This window comes from Neovison vison, chromosome 13, assembly GCF_020171115.1.
Source record: "Neovison vison isolate M4711 chromosome 13, ASM_NN_V1, whole genome shotgun sequence".
NCBI classification, from domain to species: Eukaryota; Metazoa; Chordata; class Mammalia; order Carnivora; family Mustelidae; genus Neogale; species Neogale vison.
In genome coordinates, this window is record NC_058103.1 from 28220602 (window position 1) to 28240728 (window position 20127).

Consider the following 20127-nt stretch of genomic DNA (forward strand, 5'->3'; position numbering starts at 1 on the left):
TGTCCTCGTCTGACAGCCAGAAATATGTAATATTGGACACTGACCGGACGGCACCAAAAAATGCACTTTGGTCCTACCTGGATTAAGTGCGGCACACGAAATGAGCATGCTTTTCCCAGGGGACGCTGGTACAATAATAGTGTAATTTTCACATCCCAGCGGCCCCCAAACTCAGATCCCTGTATTATTTTTCAGTGTCAATTCTGAAGGACGTACGTATTCCCCCTTCTGAAAAACGTGTTCTAAATTTGTCAGATTTCAAATGGGGAAAGAAAAAAAGGGCAGGGTACCCCAAACTCCCATCGCCGCTGTAAAAAAGAGTTGTGTTTTTAAACCATCTTTTTTCCGTACCACTTTGCAAGAAACGGAAAAGTAATCTGCTTGTTTTTTCCTACTTACTCACAAAAGAATGACATTTAAGCTTCAAATGGATTTCTGTAATTACCTTCCCCAAGAAACAAAAGAACTCGGGGGGGGGGGGGGGGGGGCGGCGCACAGGGAGCCAGAAGCCAATATTTATTTTCTGAATGTCTAAGTTCACATATTCTGCCCCCAGCCTAAAGGAGTTGGATCTTTGTAAGTCAAACTTTAAAAAGCAAATTTTCTGAAACTAGTTCTGTGGAAAGACTTGCTTCTGAGGCCCACTTTTGGTCTGTGGACCACATTTTTATTAAAAAAAAAAAAAGAAAAAAAAAAGGTCAGTCCTTCTGTGAGGCCCACTGACCTGGCAGCAGGCCGATGGGCAGTAACTATTCTGAGTGCACGCTTTCAAGTGACTGAATGTACCCAAGCTGTTTGATAAGGTCGTTTGTAAATATTTACTGATTTAGAGAGAAAAGAAGTCAAATTACATAAACCCACACCCACCCCATGCTGGCAGCCAAGGGACTGACTCTCCTTTTCAGAACTACTGTAAGACAGAAACAATAGTACTGCTGAACTCTTAGAGGGGGGAAAATGTCCCAAGAAAATCCCTTAGAAGGGGGGAAAAAAAAGTTATTCCTAAAATCTTTAAAGAGGATTTTAAAAATTTGTATTTCAGTCATGAGTTCACCCAGCAGTTGACTTACAAACTGATTCACAGAACCCATTAAAATTCTTCACTATCACACCAGACTGGGGTGGGGGTGAGGGACCAGAATTAACTCCTTCTGGTGCGCTGAGAAGAAAGAATTGCTCCAAAAGCCAAGATCAGTGGCTGGGACGTCTGAGGCACCCCAGCCTCCACCTCCCACCCGACCCCCACCCCCTGGGGCGGGGGCGGGGGGGGGGCAGGCGCAGAGGCCTGAGCCCAAACACCGGTACCAGTCAGGCTGACCCGCATAAGCAGAACACCAGCGTTCCAGTTTAACCAGCTGGGTGTGTAAAGACATGAAAAATGTCCACTTTGAAAAAATCCAACGTCCTTATGTGGCCTTTCCTTTCATGCATACATTTTCAAGCCCAGAATAGTTGAGGGGCACTGATGATGCTCTCCCAGTAAAGCAGGAGGGCCATCGAAGGAGCTGCGGGGACCCACCTCTTCTTTCCTTTGGGAAATAGATGCAAAGCGCACTTTCTAGAAGAGGTATGAGTGAGGATGGTGCAGATCAGCAATGACCAAATCCAGACAATGTAAAACAAACCACAAAAGCTGGTAACTCAGGGCGGGGGAGGGGGGGGTGGTTATCCCTGGCCTGACTCCACCAAGGGTTCCCTGTGGAGCCTTCTGGATCTATTTGAACACAAGGCCTCTAACCAGCTACCTGGAGGGCCAGGGCCCACAAGCCACCCAAACATTTCTGCAAGGAGATTATCTCAGTTCTGGGAACCTAAGAGCTTTGCTTTCAAGGCCGCTTTCAGGGTGGGGCCGTTTAATCTTACAGGGAATAAAAATATGACAAAGACATGAAGGATAATTGACCCTCTTAGGCAAATAACAGTAAGCAGGGAATGTGGTTTCTCTTAATCCCGGCCTAAGTATCTTTTTTTTTTTAAATTATACTGCATTACTATTTATGAACTAAGTGGGGAAAACACCACAGCAGGGGGGTGGGAGGGGGAGGGAAGGGTTGCAACGTAACTGATACAGGTGCAAGAGGCAGGTGTGGGGGTTACAGGAAGGACCAGGAATTCTGGAGCCATCGAGACGTTTCCTATAGGGCCTAGGGCAAATCATGGTCCTCACAAAGTCTTGGCTTCCCCATTGGCAAAATACAGACCCCCTCAGGGATGGGTGTGGGGCCCCAGCAACAGCATGAAGTCACACAGTTGTAACAGGCACCATGCCTACAAGTACTCAGTGATGCTGGATGACGTCACGAACATATTCTTTCTGACAGAAGAAAGGGAGCCAAGCTGGCCATCCAATGCCTTTCCAATGCCTTTCCGTTGTCTGAAACTCTTGATTTCGGCTCAGGTCATGACCTTGGGGATGTGGGATGGAGCTCAGCATAGGGCTCATGGGCTGGGGTGGGATCTGCTTGGAATTCTCTCTCCCTCTCCCTGCTTCGCTTTCAAAAATAAATAAAACAAAATCTTCAGAAAGCAATCAATCAAATCTGATTTTCCCAAAGCTGTCCATCGTAAAAGCAGCATCAAGTTCCGAGCGTGGCCGTGGGAAGAGTTTCCCAGCAAACCCACAGGTACTGTCGGTCCTGGCTTGGCAAATCCAGCGTGGAGAGCCTTTCTGCTTGATTTCCGTGAGTGTCCCCTCTGCCCTCCGCACACGGCTCAGTCCGTGTGCTCGCTCCCGTAACTTCTCCCGTGCTCAGGAAGCCACTTCCGATTCACAGCAGCCTTGCCCCTCGCTCCTCCAACTTTTCTTTTGCCCAGGTCTTCACATGGTGATCATCAAGCTGAGGTTTAATTTCAAACTGATCTGCACATGTGTACAATGGTCATTTGCTGCAGACCTGTGCCCAGCTTTGGGTCATAACGATTCCCCCTTGATCAGTTTTGCATTTCACCGGGAGAGAACCTGGCACTGCTGATAGGTTTTTGCAGACCAGACATGAACTTCAAAATCTCACACTTACGGCCACCTGGGTGGCTCCATCAGTTAAGTGTCTGCCTTCGGCTCAGGTCATGATCCTGGGGTCCTGGGATCAAGTCCTGCATTAGGCTCCCTGCTCAGTGGGGAGTCTATATCTCCCTCTCCCTCTGCCCATCACCCTGCTTGCACTCTCTTGCAAATAAAATCTTAAAAAATAGGGGTGCCTGGGTGGCTCAGTGGGTTAAATTCTCTGCCTTCTGCCCAGGTCATGATCACAGGGTCCTGGGATCGAGCCCCGCATCGGGCTCTCTGCTTGGCGAGGAGCCTGCTTCCTCCTCTCTCTCTCTGCCTGCCTCTCTGCCTACTTGTGATCTCTGTCTGTCAAATAAATAAATAAAATCTTTAAAAAAAAAAAATCTTAAAAAATAAAAATAAAAAATAAATCTCATACTTAAAATTTCCAAAGAGAGGAAAAAAAAACACAAAAAGCATCTTCAGGACACACCTCCAGGGACACTGTCACCTGCGTACCCCCTCCAATGACGATATATATAGAACTTGAAAGGAACAGGAAGAGCCTGGCCATGGCATCTCACCTCCAAGTGTCCTCCTTGGTCTCATGGAACACCACAGAAGAGTAAAAAGGTCGACTTGAAAAAAATTTTAATGGAAATAAGTACAGAGAGAATGCTCAAGTTTCTTAGGACAGGAAAAATTACATTTAATGCCCTTAACCGGGGAAAGGCAGCTGTAATTTGATTATAGTTGTATAATAAGTTTAGAGTCAGAGCTTTTATAGAAATTTCTGCATCACATCTGAAGAATAGGGGTTTTTTTTCCTTCTGTGACAACTGTGGGGGGGGCCACACATCATTAAATGCTAAGGAATTCAAAATAATAAGGAAAGAAAGATCTTCATTCAGAGATACATTTTTGTGTATAGATATTCTTTAAGATGACATTTATACATACACATGTATATAAAGATAAAAATGTGTCTCTGAATGGAAATCTTTCACACACACACACATATAGCTTGAAAAAAAAACCAATGTGAAAAGGAGAGGGCTGAAATAAGTTGAGTAAAAAGATAAGGATGAGGCCAAGTTTTGTGTTTTAATTAAAAAGCACCTGGGGAACAGCAGCCAGCTCCTCGTTAGCAATAAAAAACATCAGGACACAAAAGGAAGCCTATGTTGTAGAAAGAACTGATTAGTTGGAAAGGTTGGAAAAAAAAAAAAAAACGGAGATAAAACAACTAAATGAAGTCTTACATCTAACTTGTATTGATAACATTTTTTCCTGAGACGGTTCTAGCGACCCGTGACTCTCTCCCATCCCCTCATGTAGAGTATGTCATCTGTCAGCCAGCCGTGCATAGGGGTCTTCAGGGGCGGGGCAGGGGAACTCTACATTAGGTTGTGAATTTCTGAGGATGAGTACCAAATTCTAAAGACGATTTTCAAACTGTGCGCTCTCACGTTCATGGGTCATGGAGTCAGTCTCATGGGCACAACGGGCTTGGTTTTCACGGCACAGAACAGAATCCCACAGACTAGGACACACAACATCCAGGGTAGAGTGGCATTCCGTGAAACGTGTGCGTGTGGACACATGTACACAGGCTCACGCTGGATCATGAGGAAACATACACTTTGTCTGTGGATTCTGGGTCCAAGACGTGTAGTACACGCTGCTCTAGGACAATGGTTTTCTTTTCTTCCTCCCATTCTCACCCCTTCTGAGGGGTAAAGCCCTCTTCCAGCAGTGACAGAAGAGTCACCAGGATACCCCTGGCAGAGGAGGAGCCCCGTGGGCAAGGCGGATGAGGCAGGACCCAGGTCAAAATGGAGTGGGGATCTGGGTATGTGTTCTCGGTGCATCATTGGAAATGATTCTTCTCGATGGTTCTGATCTGCCATCTCGGGAGGGCGCTTCCAACACCACCTACCCTTGTTCCTTCCCTCCTCCATATGGTCCCTGCGACATGCCAGGCACCATGGGGGCGACGCTAGTGAATACAGAACAACACAAAAAGACACTGCTCTCTTGAAGCTTGGATTCTACAGGGGGAAGAAGACAGCAAGAAAGTAAGCGAAGAAATAAATAAGCAGGATCGTACAGACTGGAGTGCCTGCCGTGAAGGAAATAATGAGCAACAAGTCAGAAGGCAGGGACCTGCCGCTATAGGAATAAACGGGTTGGAAGAGGCAAGAAGAACTGCAGAGGTCGTTGTGACCGATGCCACAGTCCAGGCGTGAGGTGACCGGTGGCAGCAGGGAGGAGGAGGAGGAGGAGGAGGAGGAAGGGCAGCTTCCGGATGTATTTTGAACCAAATGGACCTGGCAATGGACTGGAAGTAACAGGTAAAGAAGAAAGATGAAGGATGGCTTGGTTTGAGCAACTAACTCGGTCAAAGACGGCGGGGGTTGGGGGGTTGGGGGTGGGGGGTTCAGTGCTCATCTGAACGTATAACCCTCGAGATGTCTCTGAATTAAGAACTGCTGATCAAGGGACTTGAACGACCTTGCTGGACATACGCCCCCTCTTCCCTCCACTGTAGGTTCGCTGACCCCCACCTTTTCTAGCAGAAGCTCGGGAATGCAGAAAGGTAGATGTGAGGTGGGCTGGCGTTGAGGTTCACCATTAACTGATTGTTCGACTAGGGGGGGGTTGATAAACCTCTTAAAGGGTCAGAGTAAATATTTTAGTCATTGGAGACCATCCGGTCTCTACTGAAAAGCAGCCACAGGCATGAAGGACAGATATGCTGTGCTTCCCGAGTATCTGATTTACAAAAACAGAGCCCGTCGTTCACCACTCCCCTGCCCCACAGCTCTATACCTGAACCCGGGGTTTGGACTCAAAGCTCCTGCAGTTCTGGGAACCCAACACCAGGCACGGGGTCTCCAGGAGCTAAGAGAGCTGGGCTGGTCGTGTGGGACTGGGGGGGTGGGGGGGAATGATGACCTAAGTCAAGTGCTTCAAGGCACAAAAGGGGGAGGAGTGGAGCACAAAGAGGAGGAGGTACAGATGGGATGAGGAAGCCCATCAGTATTAAGAACACACACCTCGGGACACCTGGGTGGCTCAGTGTGTTAAGTCTCTGCCTTCAGCTCAGGTCATGATCTCCGGGTCCTGGGATCCGTCCTGCATCAAGCTCTCTGCTCAGCGGGAGGCCCGCTTCCCCTCTCTCTCTGCCTGCCTCTCTGCCTACTTGTGATCTCTGTCTGTCAAATAAATCAATAAAAATCTTTAAAAAAATGCCAAGAATGCCCCTCGGGTCTCATTCTGAAAGTCACTTAACACTTGTTGCCATGACACACCACAACAGTGAGACGGGGTCCACCTTTTCGGGCACAGGACCTCCAGAGGAAGGCAAACAATAAATGACTCCGAAAAACTCTGTAAGCTGACCAAAGGGCTATGGAACTGCAGAGGAGGGCAGAGATGAACCATACAGGGGAGGAAGGTGTGAACACTGTACACTCTCACACACACAAACACACACACAGGTCCTCAGCCAACCCATCTTTCGGACCCACTCAATGCCCACATCCCCTGTGCAGGGCAGCTCCCAGCTGGAACGGGCAAGCTTTTAAAGACCGGTCTCACCACCCCCTCTCCCCTTCCCACCAATCCCCCCAACATGGTCTCACTCCCTTGCGTTCATGCCTCCTGGGGCTGTCAAGACGATGAAAGGCAACTACGCCCAGGTGCCCATGAGAGGGGCCAGAAGCAATGCCAGGGCTTTCTTGGGGAGCGTTCCAGAATGCATCCCACACATGGCCCCCAAGCAACAAAGGGATCGAGCTATGTGGTTCTGGTCTACACTGCTACCCTGCTGTGACGTGGTTCTGGGTAGCAGTGTAGACTGCTACCCTGCTGTTATTAGAAGTAACAGCCTGGCAGCTTCTTCACCTCTGTATTAGACGTCATACTATCTTTTCTGAGTCATGTCGGGCTTACATGTGGTCATGCACAGAATGGCCCTAACACAGTACTGAGCACATAAAAGGCAGTTAATCAATTCAATGCTCCTCTCTGTCAAAGGAAGTCACAGGAGAAGCTGGGACATGCTAGAAAAAAGAAAAAAGAGAAAGAGGGAACAGAGAAAAGTTATGCTAACAAATGACCATGACCTCATACCCCACCAAAATGCTTGGCAAGTGAGTGATTCCTAAAGGCCCTTTTTGTTCTAAAGGTCTGTCATTTATAATGTAAAGACATCAAGGGGGATTTTTGAATTTTAAATATTAAGAAAATGATCTGAGGAACTAGCCAAGTACATGAAAGAGAGAGAGGAGGAGAGAGAACAAAACTGATCACAACGAATTTTTATCTAGACAGATCATTGTTCATTTCCCACAACAAAACAGACAATTACTCCAGAAGAAAGATTTTAAAAAAAGAAGTCACGTCAGACACTTGAATTTCCCTAACAACTTTGCAGTGCGGCCCTGTTTTTAATGTCCCTCTGTGCTCTCCCCATTCAGCTTTCTTTTTTTTCTCCCCCAAAAGGAGGGGAAATGAAACGAAACAAAAAAAAAAAAAAAAAAAAAGAAAAAGAAAAAGAAAAAGAAAAGAAATTATACTCCTGGTCCAGAGAGAAGTTTCACTCAAGACCCCAGCCCGTGTGCCTTGGTTTCTCTCCATCCTGGGGGAGTGGGGGGGTCCCTGCAGGCAGGGAGGACCAGGCCAGCCCGTTGAGATCAGGAGCTGGAAACGGAGCCCCCGCTGATCACAGCCACTGGACAAGGCATCCTCTGAATATCAGATACGGAAGTCACCCCCAATTTTGCAACCGTCTTGCTGTAATTTTACAGACCTGTTCCAAAAGATGGAAAGCATGATCAAGACGTCACCTGCACAATATTCAGAAAGGTGAACCATGTGGCAGTTTTGGCGCCCCACACCTCTGTCAGGGGCACACCTCGGCTATCTCGTAACCCGCCGCCCTCCCGGGTTCTTTCATGAGCATCTGCAGATCTGGGGGCCAGGGAATGCAGCAGGGACAGGTGGGCAAGGACACAGGGCACAGGTTCAATGCTTCGTCTGCAGTGGCGGCGCTGGGCAGGCTCTGTGTGTGTTAGTCACTGCAGGAAGCTCAATCCTGTCCTTGCATTCACACCAAAATAAAACCAAAATCAACCCAACATCTGCCTTAAAACCAAATTAATCTCCAGGAAAAACCAGGTGCGGTCAAGGGGGTAAACACTGAAAAAGAAACCCTGTTCATCAGTTTCCCAGGGGTCCGCTTTGTAAGAATCCATCTTTGGTTCATTCACGACCTGGGCATTACTATTCAATAACCTCCACCAGCCATCAGGCCGGCTTTCCTGGGGCGGGGCTGGGGGCAAACCTGGCGAGGGTCCATGCACGAAGGCAGGCAGAGCCCCCACGTGTCTGGGTTGAAATGAGTTCTCTTATTCTCCAGACTGCCGTTTCCTAACTGCCAAAGGCAGGTGGGAGCTTATGCACTCAAATCAATCAATAATAAAATGATCAGCAAACACCTGAAATATATTTATGGATACTGTCAAACTCTACACTGGCGATCTCTAATAAAGAAAGGGGAATGCGCGCGCCCACAACACCGCCACCACCTCGTGCTCTAAATCAGAAGGCCGAACAATTAGCATCTGCAGAATCACTGCTTTATCCAACTCAATCTTCCAAATCCGTTTCACCCATCTCCTCTGGGGATGGTTAGCAGCTAAGGGTTAACTCTTTTCCAAGATCTACAGGCTCACAGTGTTACCTGGGCAGGCTGAAAAGGATATGGGCACAGAGAGGTTTAGAAAACTTTCAAGCACTTGCAAAACACACAGGAGGTATGAGAAGCTGGCTGCTGGATAGCTTCAATGATAGCCAGGCTCCACCACTTCAAAGAGGTGAATTCAGATGAATTCCAGATATCGTGTGCCCCCCCCCAATAGATGGATAAGTAAATTCTTCATGACCGCTAACAACTTTATTACAGAAACAAAGATATGCAAATGTAGGTTTTATTTGTCATCTGGTATGAAATAAGAATGTGCAGTGGTGTGATAAAATGGTCCAAGATGTGGATATATTCCTTTTTATAATTTTTTAATAACAGTTGTTTGTACCGGAGACGCGATCTTAAAATAAAAACTGCATAAGCAAATTACAAAGAGGACACGTGATAGAATAAAAGACATATATTAGATTGTATTTTCATGCCTTTTTTTTTTTTTTAAGTTTAAAAGGCAAACTCACTTCAAGCCAATAGATAGGAAGGGAGGTAAACTTACCATTCATTGCACTGACAGAAATAGAAACTCAGTTTTTTTTAAAAAGTTCAAGACCCAGGGGGACCTGGGTGGCTCAGTCGGTTGAGTGTCCCACTCTTGATTTTGGCTCCTGTCTCAGGTCATGATCTCAAGGTTGTGGAATGGAGCCCCGCACTGGGCTCCAAGCTCTGCACTCGGTCCCTCTCCCGCTCATGTGCGCTCATGCTCTCTCTCTCTCTAATAAATAAATAAAACCTTAACCAAAAAAAAAAAAGTGCAAGACTCAGTAAAGGACTTTTATCAACAGACAGTGTGACGTGGAGAGGGAAAAGAGGACAGCCAGCTCTAGCTCTGCGCTCGCATTCTCTCCAGCACCTCTACTTTCTTCAAAGTGACTTGGATGCTGCAAAGGATAATTACCACAGTAATGTTTTATGGAGGGTAATAAAGGCACCTGTGGGTCTGACAAACAGAGACACCCTCGGCTGGATTACACCTGGCCCAGCTAGTGCCATTTTATCTGCTCGCTGTCAGTAGTCACTCATCTATTTTTAAATGTTCCAATATGATCTTATCTAACTGGCATATATAATTTGATCACCTTAGTTCCAATAACTAAATGTTGTCAAATGTACCCGGCCAGGTAAAAGTTACAGTGATGGGGTGTGTGTGTACTGGGTTTCAACCTGACAGTGATGACATTTTATCTTTAAAAAAATCATAACCCCTCCCCACCCCAACCCTGGAAAACAGGCACACTGGGTTATTGGTTTCTTGATATGTTTGCTTTGCAAAGGGGTGGTCGCTGGCCACAGAACCAACAGGTCACCAATCTCCAGCATGTTCCACACAGGCGGCCTATGCTGGGGTTCCGGGGCCAGGAACCCAGCTTTTGGCTGCAGCATCTTGCTCTAACTGACTCAGCCCACTTGGAGGGAGAAACTGCCTTTCCAGCACCTTTCAATTTCAGCACAAGTATACCAGTGGCAAAGGCGATCTTTTCAACAAATGGTGTTTGAGAACGGCTGAGGGGCTGACATTGGCTGCAAGGACAAACCTGAAAGCAGCCCCAACCCAGGTGGGAGAAATGACAAGGAGCAAACGACTCGTAAGTGTTATGGATTCCTTTTCTGTTCTTGTAGGTGCTAATCAAGATGGGGTTGGGGTGGGCAGAGCCCAGTGGGAGTAGAGGGCTTGGGCCAAATTGGTTTGGGGTGGGGAGGGGTGTCAAGAAACCCACCAGTAAAAAGAGGTAAATTCAGAATTCTGAAAGAACTGAGGCCTCCCAGGCACCCTAGGCAAAGGGCAGGGAGATGCTGGAGAGGTACAGAGGCCAGAGGGGTAGAACGCACTAACCATGTGATTAGCACTAAGGGAAACATTTAAGGGAACAGAATCTACCCAAAAAGACAAGCTCACCTGGACCCTGGAAACCATGTGAAACCACAGGAAAACCGTGGCCAAGGCTAGGCCACCCGACCCGCAGCTGCCTGCAGCCAGGACACGAGGGGGTCTAAACTCTCCCCTCCTCGGCCATACACGGAGTGTCCTTGAGGCCAGTTTCCCTGGCCAGTCCCGCCAGGGCAAGTCCCATTGGTCCTCCACGTCATCACCGTATCTGCCTGACAAACTGTGCTCCCGTGAGGTTCTACAGAAGGTGGGAGTCGCCAGCCTCTGTAGCCACAGAGCTGCGCAGTTTCGGTGATACTCGATGTGTGTCACCCGGAGGGGCCAGTGTCCAGACTGAGCCCTGCCCCTTCTGGGGATTCATCTGGGCTACCGGCCCCCGACTGGCACAGAGCAATAAGGGCACCTGCGTCCACACACTCGTCAGCTCGCCTGAGAATTCACTGCCACCTGAGGCACGAGACACATGGAACTGGAAGCTCGTCAGGTTAATCACTGACAATACACGAGGCCACAGGGCAGCCAACGAGAAAGTAGGCCAAGGGTTAGGAGTTACCGGATTACGCTGCAGAAGGGGGAAATCTCCGGTTTAACCAACACTTTGCCCGGCACATTTCATGGCAGAGTCCTCTCTGACCGCCTCCCGAGTCCTGAAAAGGATCTATCTCAGTAAGGCCACCTGCAGGCGGTATTCAGGACCTCCCACAGGTGGGGGGTGGGGCGCTGAAAGCTGGTGCCTTGACACCCGTCTCAGACCTTGCCACAGTGATCCGTTAAGGTGCCCCCAAACAGCCAGCCCTTGATTATCTATGGAAATTTTACGCACACAAAAATTTAATTCACTCGGTACATTGCTAAGTCACTTGGCTTAAATACCAGCCCAACCTGGAATCAGGGTCCCCCAAACATCAAAGTAGTGGTGGTGACGGTAGTAGTAAGAGCAAGAGAAATAACTCTTTTTTAAAAAGATTTTATTTATTTATTTGACAGATCACAGGTGGGCAGAGAGGCAGGCAGGAGGGGGGCGGGGGAGCAGGCTCCCTGCTGAGCAGAGAGCCCCAATGCAGGGCTCAATCCCAGGAGTCTGGGATCATGACCTGAGCCAAGGGCCGAGGCTTTAACCCACTGAGCCACCCAGGTGCCCCAAGAGAAATAACTTTTAACGTTAACTGACGACTGACCAGGTGCCAAGCTCTATCCCAAGCATTTTTCATGCATATTTCATCCTCTCAACAACTCGAGAACAGAGGGAGGGGTACAGATAAGGAAGTTAAGGTTCAGACAGGTTAACTAACTTGCCTCGGGCCAAACGCAACACAGTCTGACTCAGGATCCTACCAGCCTCCCCCACCAAAAGGCAAATCTACTACAAATATGACCACGAAGGCAGGAAGCTGCAACAACCCAATCACACATTCTTAAGTGAAACCAAATGATTTGGGGTCATCTACTGCAACAGGTAATCTACATCCTTTAACACAAATGCTTTCTGATACACACACACTTTAATCCTTCACATCAGATGAGAAACAGAGTCAAAAGTTACCACTGCTATTATGACGACTTTGTATTTGTGTTGTTGGCACATGACCATCAGGAGACAAAACATCACCTTTCCATCTGTATAGGAAATTTCAAAAACAATCACTTACTCAGATGGCCCTAAACAACTCCATGAAGAAATCTGAGATTACATCCGTTTACAGCCAAGAAAATGGGCTCTAAAAAGACAGGGGATTGCCCCAGATCATAATCAGCAAGAAGCAGAGCCAGGATTCACACCCCAGTCTCTGGAGCTGCCTCTGTCTTTCCACCAAACCAGGACACTCCCAGGAGAAAATCCAGTTTGCTGGCCATGTCTTCAAGTCTATGCGTGTGGTTCAGAGTTCCAACACCTGCACAGAATCCCACAAAGTGGGATCACCTATGTATGTTTGTACAGATGTTAAACATTCCCTCCTCCAGGTGGGACCCAGGGTCTCTGAATTCACCGGGCAGGAAGAAGATTCTTAAATTTTTTTTTTTTAAAGATTTTATTTATTTATTTGACAGAGAGAGATCACAGTAGGCAGAGAGGCAGGCAGAGAGAGGGGAAGGGAAGCAGGCCCCTGCCGAGCAGAGAGCCCGATGCGGGACTCGATCCCAGGACCCTGAGATCACGACCTGAGCTGAAGGCAGCGGCTTAACCCACTGAGCCACCCAGGCGCCCAGGAAGAAGATTCTTAAAATCATGTGCTACTTCAGATAAATTTTGGAGGGAACATTTTGGAGAGAAAGGGCTTTTGCTTTGGCAGATATATTCCAAAATGGGTGAGAGAAAGCTAAGCTTCCCAATGTCATGTCCCTGGAATCATCCACACACATGCAATAGCGTGTTCGTTGGCAGAACAAACAGAGCCCCAAGATCACATTCAACTTCTGGGTTGGGTTCACATGGTCTGTGGGATCTACACACTGCACTGAGGACGCAGTTTACATTTCTGGTGAGTTCTATCCTTGTTAAGTACATCATATATACTTAGAAGTGCATAGAGAAGACACGGTCTTCAACCTTTTATTTATTTATTTTTAACTTATTTATTTAAGTAATCTCTATACCTCTTTCCCCATGGAGCTCAAACTCACAACCCTGATATCAAGAGCTGCCCGGACGCTCTTCTGACTGAGCCAGCCAGGCACCTCTGTCATCGTTCTCCTAAGACAACAGAAAGAAATGTTGTGCTTGGGGTGTTTCAACTGTGCAGCGGTCCCCCAAAACAACAATGACAAAAAGAGTGCATCCGCTTCGGAGGCAATTTCTTCCCCCGTGGAGCAGCCCCGAGGACAGCTTACCGCTTCGGGGCACTCCTGGACGGCAAGCTTACTCGGACCGTGCTGCACCCTTGGGGGAGCCCCTAGAAACCCCCCTTCCCCCAACCCGCCTGGAGAGACGCTTCATGCAGGCTGGGAGAGCAGGCAAGGAGAGTGTGCGGTGACGCAGAGGGCTCAGGATGGCCAGCTCTGCTTTCCGTACTCAGAGGTGGCCCCTCGAGGAAGGCAGAATCTTCTCTGAGAGAGATTTCCCCCGATTCTGTACCGTCTTCCAGTTTATCAAATGCTGGGAAATGAAGACTATCAGAACCTAGCTGAAACAGGTCTGGGACTCCATTTAACTATTTTCTGTTTCTTTGTCTGTTTGGGTGTTTTAACTTAGAGATGCTCAGATGTTAGAATACCTTCTCTAGTGATCCACCAGATCACCAAGAGCCCTGCTGCTCTCCGGCACCGGCCAGGACTAAGCACATGCAGGTGCTCGGTATTCAGGGCACGTGGGTTCCACTGCCGTGGCTGCTGATCCTCCCCATCCTACATTCTGTCCCTCAGCGTGGTGGATGTATTCCATCCGCCCCAGAGCCACTCATGCTGCTCCTGGTCAGAGTGGTCCGAGTAGACGGAAGCATGGACAGGCTCCCCCCAACTGACCTCCGGTCTGGTTCCACCAAGAGGGGGCACCGGTAAGAGAAGTGAAGGGTGGATGAGGGCAGGATATACTCCCCTGACTCCAGGGAGATCACTGCATCCTGCCACCCAAGGCCATGGCCCTATGGAGGGTCCAAACCCCAGCTCCTTTCTCCTCCAGGTCAAGGCACTGGTCCCTCTCCTTCCCGCCTTCAGAACCAAGGGGAGGAAAGCTCCCCAGTGGAGCCAGCCATCGCCCCGCCCCCGGGGGTGGGGGAGGGGTGGGCATGTGCCCTCCTCACTGGTTCTTCCTACATCCCTGTCCAGTGCCACCGAACCAGCCCTTTAGTAAATGCTCCTCAGTTACTTCAGTCAGAGTGTGCCAAGCGTCTCCTGCCAAGGCGATGACTGGCAAAATGAAAACCAAATCGATCACCCTACAATTTCACTCTTGGACTCTACATACAATATGTGCACAGCAATTCCCCTGTAATTTCTCCAAATCATATAGAGGATCGAAGGGGGGTAAATGCAACCAACACTTCCCTAAATCGTTTACTATACTGCTTACCTTGAGAGACCAGAATTCCTCTGCCTAAAAAGTAGAGTAAGCTTTCAAACATGAGAAGTCGATCACGACATTCAGAAAGTACGTTGTTACTAAAAATATTCTCTGTAGATTTCCTTTAAAAGCGCACCGTCAGTGATGACTATTATGTTTCACTTTAACCGTGCATCAAAACTGCAAATAGGACAACAGCGTCAGTAAAGTTTCCAGTTTTAGAACAGTCGAGTGAAACTACATCTTATCTAAGACACTTCAGAATAGTACACAGTAACTACATGGAATGAATTCAATTATTAGAGTAGTAACACAGGATCAAAATTTCTAAGAACTTAAGACCTAACATCCTAAAGACAATCAGTTTTATATACCAGGTCAAGTTGACCTACAGGAAATTAAAACATAAACTGAAGTTTCAAATCTAATAAACTATGAGCGGGGGCACCTGGGTGGCTCAGCGGGTTAAAGCCTCTGCCTTCGGCTTGGGTCATGATCCCAGGGTTCTGGAATCGAGTCCCGCATTGGGCTCTCTGCTCAGCAGGGCCTGCTTCCCCACCACCCCACCCCCCACCTGCCTCTCTGCCTGCTTGTGATCTATGTCTGTCAAATAAATAAATAAAATCTTAAAAAGAAAAAAAAACCTATGAGTTGTCTCACTGGGGGGATGGGTAGAGGGGGGACTGCCAACAAACCTACAAGATGCAAGGAAAGAAAAAAAAACACTGATAACGTAACAAGCACTGCCATTCTTTAATAGCTTAGGAATCATCATTATCCACAATGTTAAAAACAAAATAGGAAAAGGATTTTAACAAATTAAATGTAAACCATGTGTTACCAATATATATTTTTAAAAACATTGAAGTGTGTTTCACCCTGGGCTCTGCAGGGAACCAGTCTATATGACTTCATCTCAAGCCAAATAATCATGTGAAAGCTCATCATGGCTTTGCCACAGATCTGGGTTCCAACAGCAGGGTGTGAGCTTGCTTTCCCAGGGCTCAGCCTGTCGCTACAGGTCCCAGAGTTACAGCACTTTAGAAATTTTGCAACAGGTATGAAGGGAGGGAGCACATAAACAATGTCTTTTTCTTGGGAAACCAGGAGGAGGTCGAGGTACAAGAGCCTCAGGCTTCTCCTTGTAGCTTTCCTACGCAGCGCACAGCAAAGGTACAAGTTTACATTTATTTGTGAGGTTGTCTGATTTATATCTACCTCCCCTCACTAATATGTCAACTCTATGAGGCAGGGGCTATGCCCTCCTTTGCTCACGAGCCCATGCTAACAGACACAGGTATTCAACAAATCGCCTCCCCGTTCACACCATACCTGCGATGGTACAATGGAGACTAAGAAGTCTGAGGCTTCACTAAATGTATTTTTCATAGGAAGATGGCTTTGGAACTAAGACGTGTTTTACTATTCAATCAAAAGGAGAACAATACAAATGAAAATCACAAGGTATTACAATATGCCCACTGGAATGGCTAGAAGGAGAAACACTGACAATAGTAAGTGTGGGGACCGGTATAACCTCGTACCACTACTTCAGAAAACAGTCCACTATTTTTGTATAAAATCACGTATACACTTATCACAGGAGCCTACAACCCCACACCTAGATATTTACCCAAGAGAAATGAATGCACATATCCACGCAAAGACCTGTACAAGAATGTTCAAAGCGGCTTTATTCATAATACCTAAAAACTGCCAAGTATCCAAAATCCACCCAGCCACTGACTGGATAAACAAATCAGATCTCCATAAAATGGGACAGTACTCAGCAATAAAAAGGAGTGAATTATTGATACACACAACATTTAGGATTCTCAAAAACATTATGCTGAGCCAAATAAGTCAGAAATAAAAGTATACTCTTCTATGATTTCATTACTAGGAAATTCTGGAAAAGGTGAAACTGAGAAAGTACATCAGTGGTTGCCTGAGGACTCAGGTGGAGAGGAAAGAAGACGGACTCAAAGGGGCACAAGGAAACTGTAGTGATGATGATGTCCTGGGGTCACTCCGCAGCTGGTCACACAGATGTATACTTTTGATGGGTGCAGTATACTATAAATTGTGTCTCAATAAAATTGATTTCTTAGAGAAGAGCAAACTAGAAGTATAATTTTTTTTTTAAAGCAAAAAAAGGGGAGCTGCTGGGTGATTCAATGGGCTCAGGTAATGATCGCTGGCTGGAGTTGGGCTCCCTGCCCAGTGTGGAGTCTACTTCTCTCTCTACCCCTCTCCCCACTCCTGCTCACTCCCTCCCTCTCTCTCTCTCTCTCAAATAAAATCTTTTAAAATAGAAAAAATTTTTTAAAAATTTAAAAGGAAGCAAAATAACTAGAGGATCAAGTTGGCAACATTAACTTTACAGGGAAAAGGATTCTTTCACAGGGCTTTTGAACCCAATACTGTACATTCTAGTGGAATGTATGGATAAGACAAAATGAAACAGGAAGAAATACCATGTTTCACCTGGACTTAATTAAGAGTAACAATAGAATTGTGAAACCATTTTATGTATCTCGTAGAACAGCTCAAAACATGAATGCATTAACAGCATTCACAGCATTAGAAGCCAAGCAAAAAGCTATGAATACAAAATCAAAGATTTTAAGAGAACTCCAATATTGTTAGATGTGATCTGGAAATATCAATAAGCTTGTTATTCTATTCTTTCTTAGTTCTGTCCACTGAAATCCTTGAAAATAACAACACCCCGGGGGCACCTGGATGGCTCAGTTGGTTAAGCAACTGCCTTCGGCTCAGGTCATGGTCCCAGAGTCCTGGGATCGAGTCCCACATCAGGCTCCCAGCTCCATGGGGAGTCTGCTTCTCCCTCTGACCTCCCCTCTCATGCTCTTTCTCACTCTGTCTCTCTCTCTGTCTCTCTCTCTCTCAAAATAAATAAAAATCTTTAAAAAAAGAAAGTAACAACACCCCAGCCACAATGAACACACCAGCACCCAGATTCGGTTTCCAAATACCATTTGCTTCTAAAAGGAATCCGAGTTTTTTGGGGAAATGGGTGAATCCGTGTCTGGAAATGGAAAATATGAACTAAACCTAGGACGTTTCTGTGCAAGAAAGCAAGTACTCAGAGACTAAAAGGGACATGTTCAAAAAAACGTGAAAGGCAGCCTGAAAGGGGACCGTACTGGCCAAATCTGGGATAACTGGAGCATCAAAACAATGACTGTAATTGATTATAAAATACGCTAAATAAAAACCTGAGTCCACAATGATACTCAGAGATTTATTTGCCACCATCAGAGGCGATTATACACCAATCCTTTTCTCTACAAATCGGCCATTACAGCTCCTTTTTAAGAACTGTAATGCCCACTCATGATAGAATTAGAAAAATCACCATTTTGCAACCCCCACCCCCAGTGCAATAATTCAGGCGAGAATCATCAACAGATATGCACACGGAGCCAAATTATCTCCCCCTAGATTACAGGTTAATTGCAAAGGGGAAACATACCATGCGGTGTGGAAAGGTCTGGTGCCACCACCTCAGGCCAGTGTTCAAACGGAGCATCTCTAACAACATCACTAACAACGGGACAACCTGGCGGGATCTGACGGTTTCAGAAGCACCCGGCCTCACCTGGCAACTGTTTAAACAAGCCTGAACCTAAACAAGCTTTTGGATCTCACGTCCAGGGATACCGGGCCAAGCTGAACAACATCACAAGGAAATACTCGGCCAAATTCAGGATTGAGCATCCCTTAAAACAACAGGCCTTGAACTTCTCAAAAAAGGAGGGGTGGGATGGGGGGTGGCAGGATCCTTCCAGACTGCAGAGACTAGAGAGAGAAAAATCCAGAGGCAATGCCTGTACCTTCACAAGAACCTGGTTTTTAAAAAACCACAGTTATTTAAGCAACAACAACAACAACAATGAGGTACAATTAGAGAAATCTGAATATGGACCACATATGAGGTGCTATACGGAATCATTTTACATTTTCTTGGGTGCGGTAATATGCAGGAGAACATCTTTATTCCTAAGAGATTCACGCTGATGTTTTAAAGGGTTCAATTAGTTCATATCATTTTTATGTAAAGATGACGCAAACGTAACATGTTAACAAAGACGGGTTTCCCGCAGTAGGGTGTGCAGTTGGCTGCTGTACTATTCTTGCGCTTTTTTTCTGTATGTTTGAGTTTTTTCGCGAGGAAAATATGCTGGGGTTGGGGGGAGGCAGGGGAGCAGCCGTGGCGACATTCCTGCCATCTGCAGAGTCTTAGCCTGGACAGAGCCCGTTCCCCACACACCCCCACAGCTGTGCTGAGCTGAACCGTGCCCGCGCCTCGGGACCCTCAGAACGTGACTCTATTTGGAGACAGGGGCTTTAAAGAGGTAATTAAACTAAAACGAGGCCATGACCAGTGGGCTCTGATGTCCTTAACAGGAGAGGAGGTTAGGACACAGGTTCACAAAAACGGAAGATCACGTGAAGACACAAGGTGGCCACCTACCAGCCGAGGAGAGCTACCTCTGAAGAAGCCAGCTCAGGTAAAACCTTTATCTCACACTCCCAGCCTCCAGAACCGTGAGAAAATGCATTTGTTTTTTAAACCTCCCTTCCATCCCCTGCCCCCTGCAGTCTGTGGTGCTTGACAGGGCAGCCCTAGCAAACTCATATGATAGGGAAGATTCCAGAAGGAGAAAGACTATTCCTCTAATCCAGAGAGACGAACAGCTATGGTTTCCTTGTGCACATTACCCATTAACTGATGGAGAAAATCAAGAGCTCCCAGGATACCACGCCTGCGTGTGTGTGTGCACATGTGTGTGCATGTGTGCATGCGTGCATGCATGAGCGTCTGCACATCTTGGGGGGTGGGAGTGAAGACAGCTATTCGGGATGACTTAACGTCTGCTCCATCAGCTGGGGAATACCCAGACATCCTGACTCTCAGGTTCTTGTACAGTCCCAGGACTTTGCTCAGAGCCAGTGCTGTCTGGGGACACCCCGCAGCCCGGCTTTCACTTCAGCAGAGACACTTAAATGCACCCGGTCTGTCTGCTGCAAGTGATCAGATCTCAAATTTTGATCATGAAATGTTTCAAAGATATTAAAGTCATTTCTCCTCGAAACAGAAGAAGCTTTCCCATGCTTATCATCAGGGTTCTTATTTACTAAAAAGAGGAGGCATTTTGGGGTGCCTGGGTGGCTCAGTGGGTTAACCCTCTGCCTTCGACTCAGGTCATGGTCTCAGGGTCCTGGGATCGAGCCCCGCATCAGGCTCTGCTCAGCAGGGAGCCTGCTTCACCCTCTCTCTCTGCCTGCCTCTTTGCTTACTTGTGATCTGTCAAATAAATAAAATCTTAAAAGAAAAAAAAAAAGAGGGGGCATTTTAACCATGAAATTAATAGGGTGCCATTTTTACCTTTTCAGAACTCCCCCAAAATGCAAATAAAAACTGGAAGAAAAGGCAAAGAGAAGAAGCTCTCATCAAATCT

The 20127-nt window shown here is 46.9% G+C and overlaps 1 protein-coding gene across 7 annotated transcripts in view; it reads right to left on the reverse strand.

The window, feature by feature from the left end:
• FOXN3 (forkhead box N3) overlaps positions 1-20127 on the reverse strand; it is a 393039-nt gene that overhangs the window by 167955 nt on the left and 204957 nt on the right. The gene's annotated exons all lie outside the window — the stretch shown is intronic.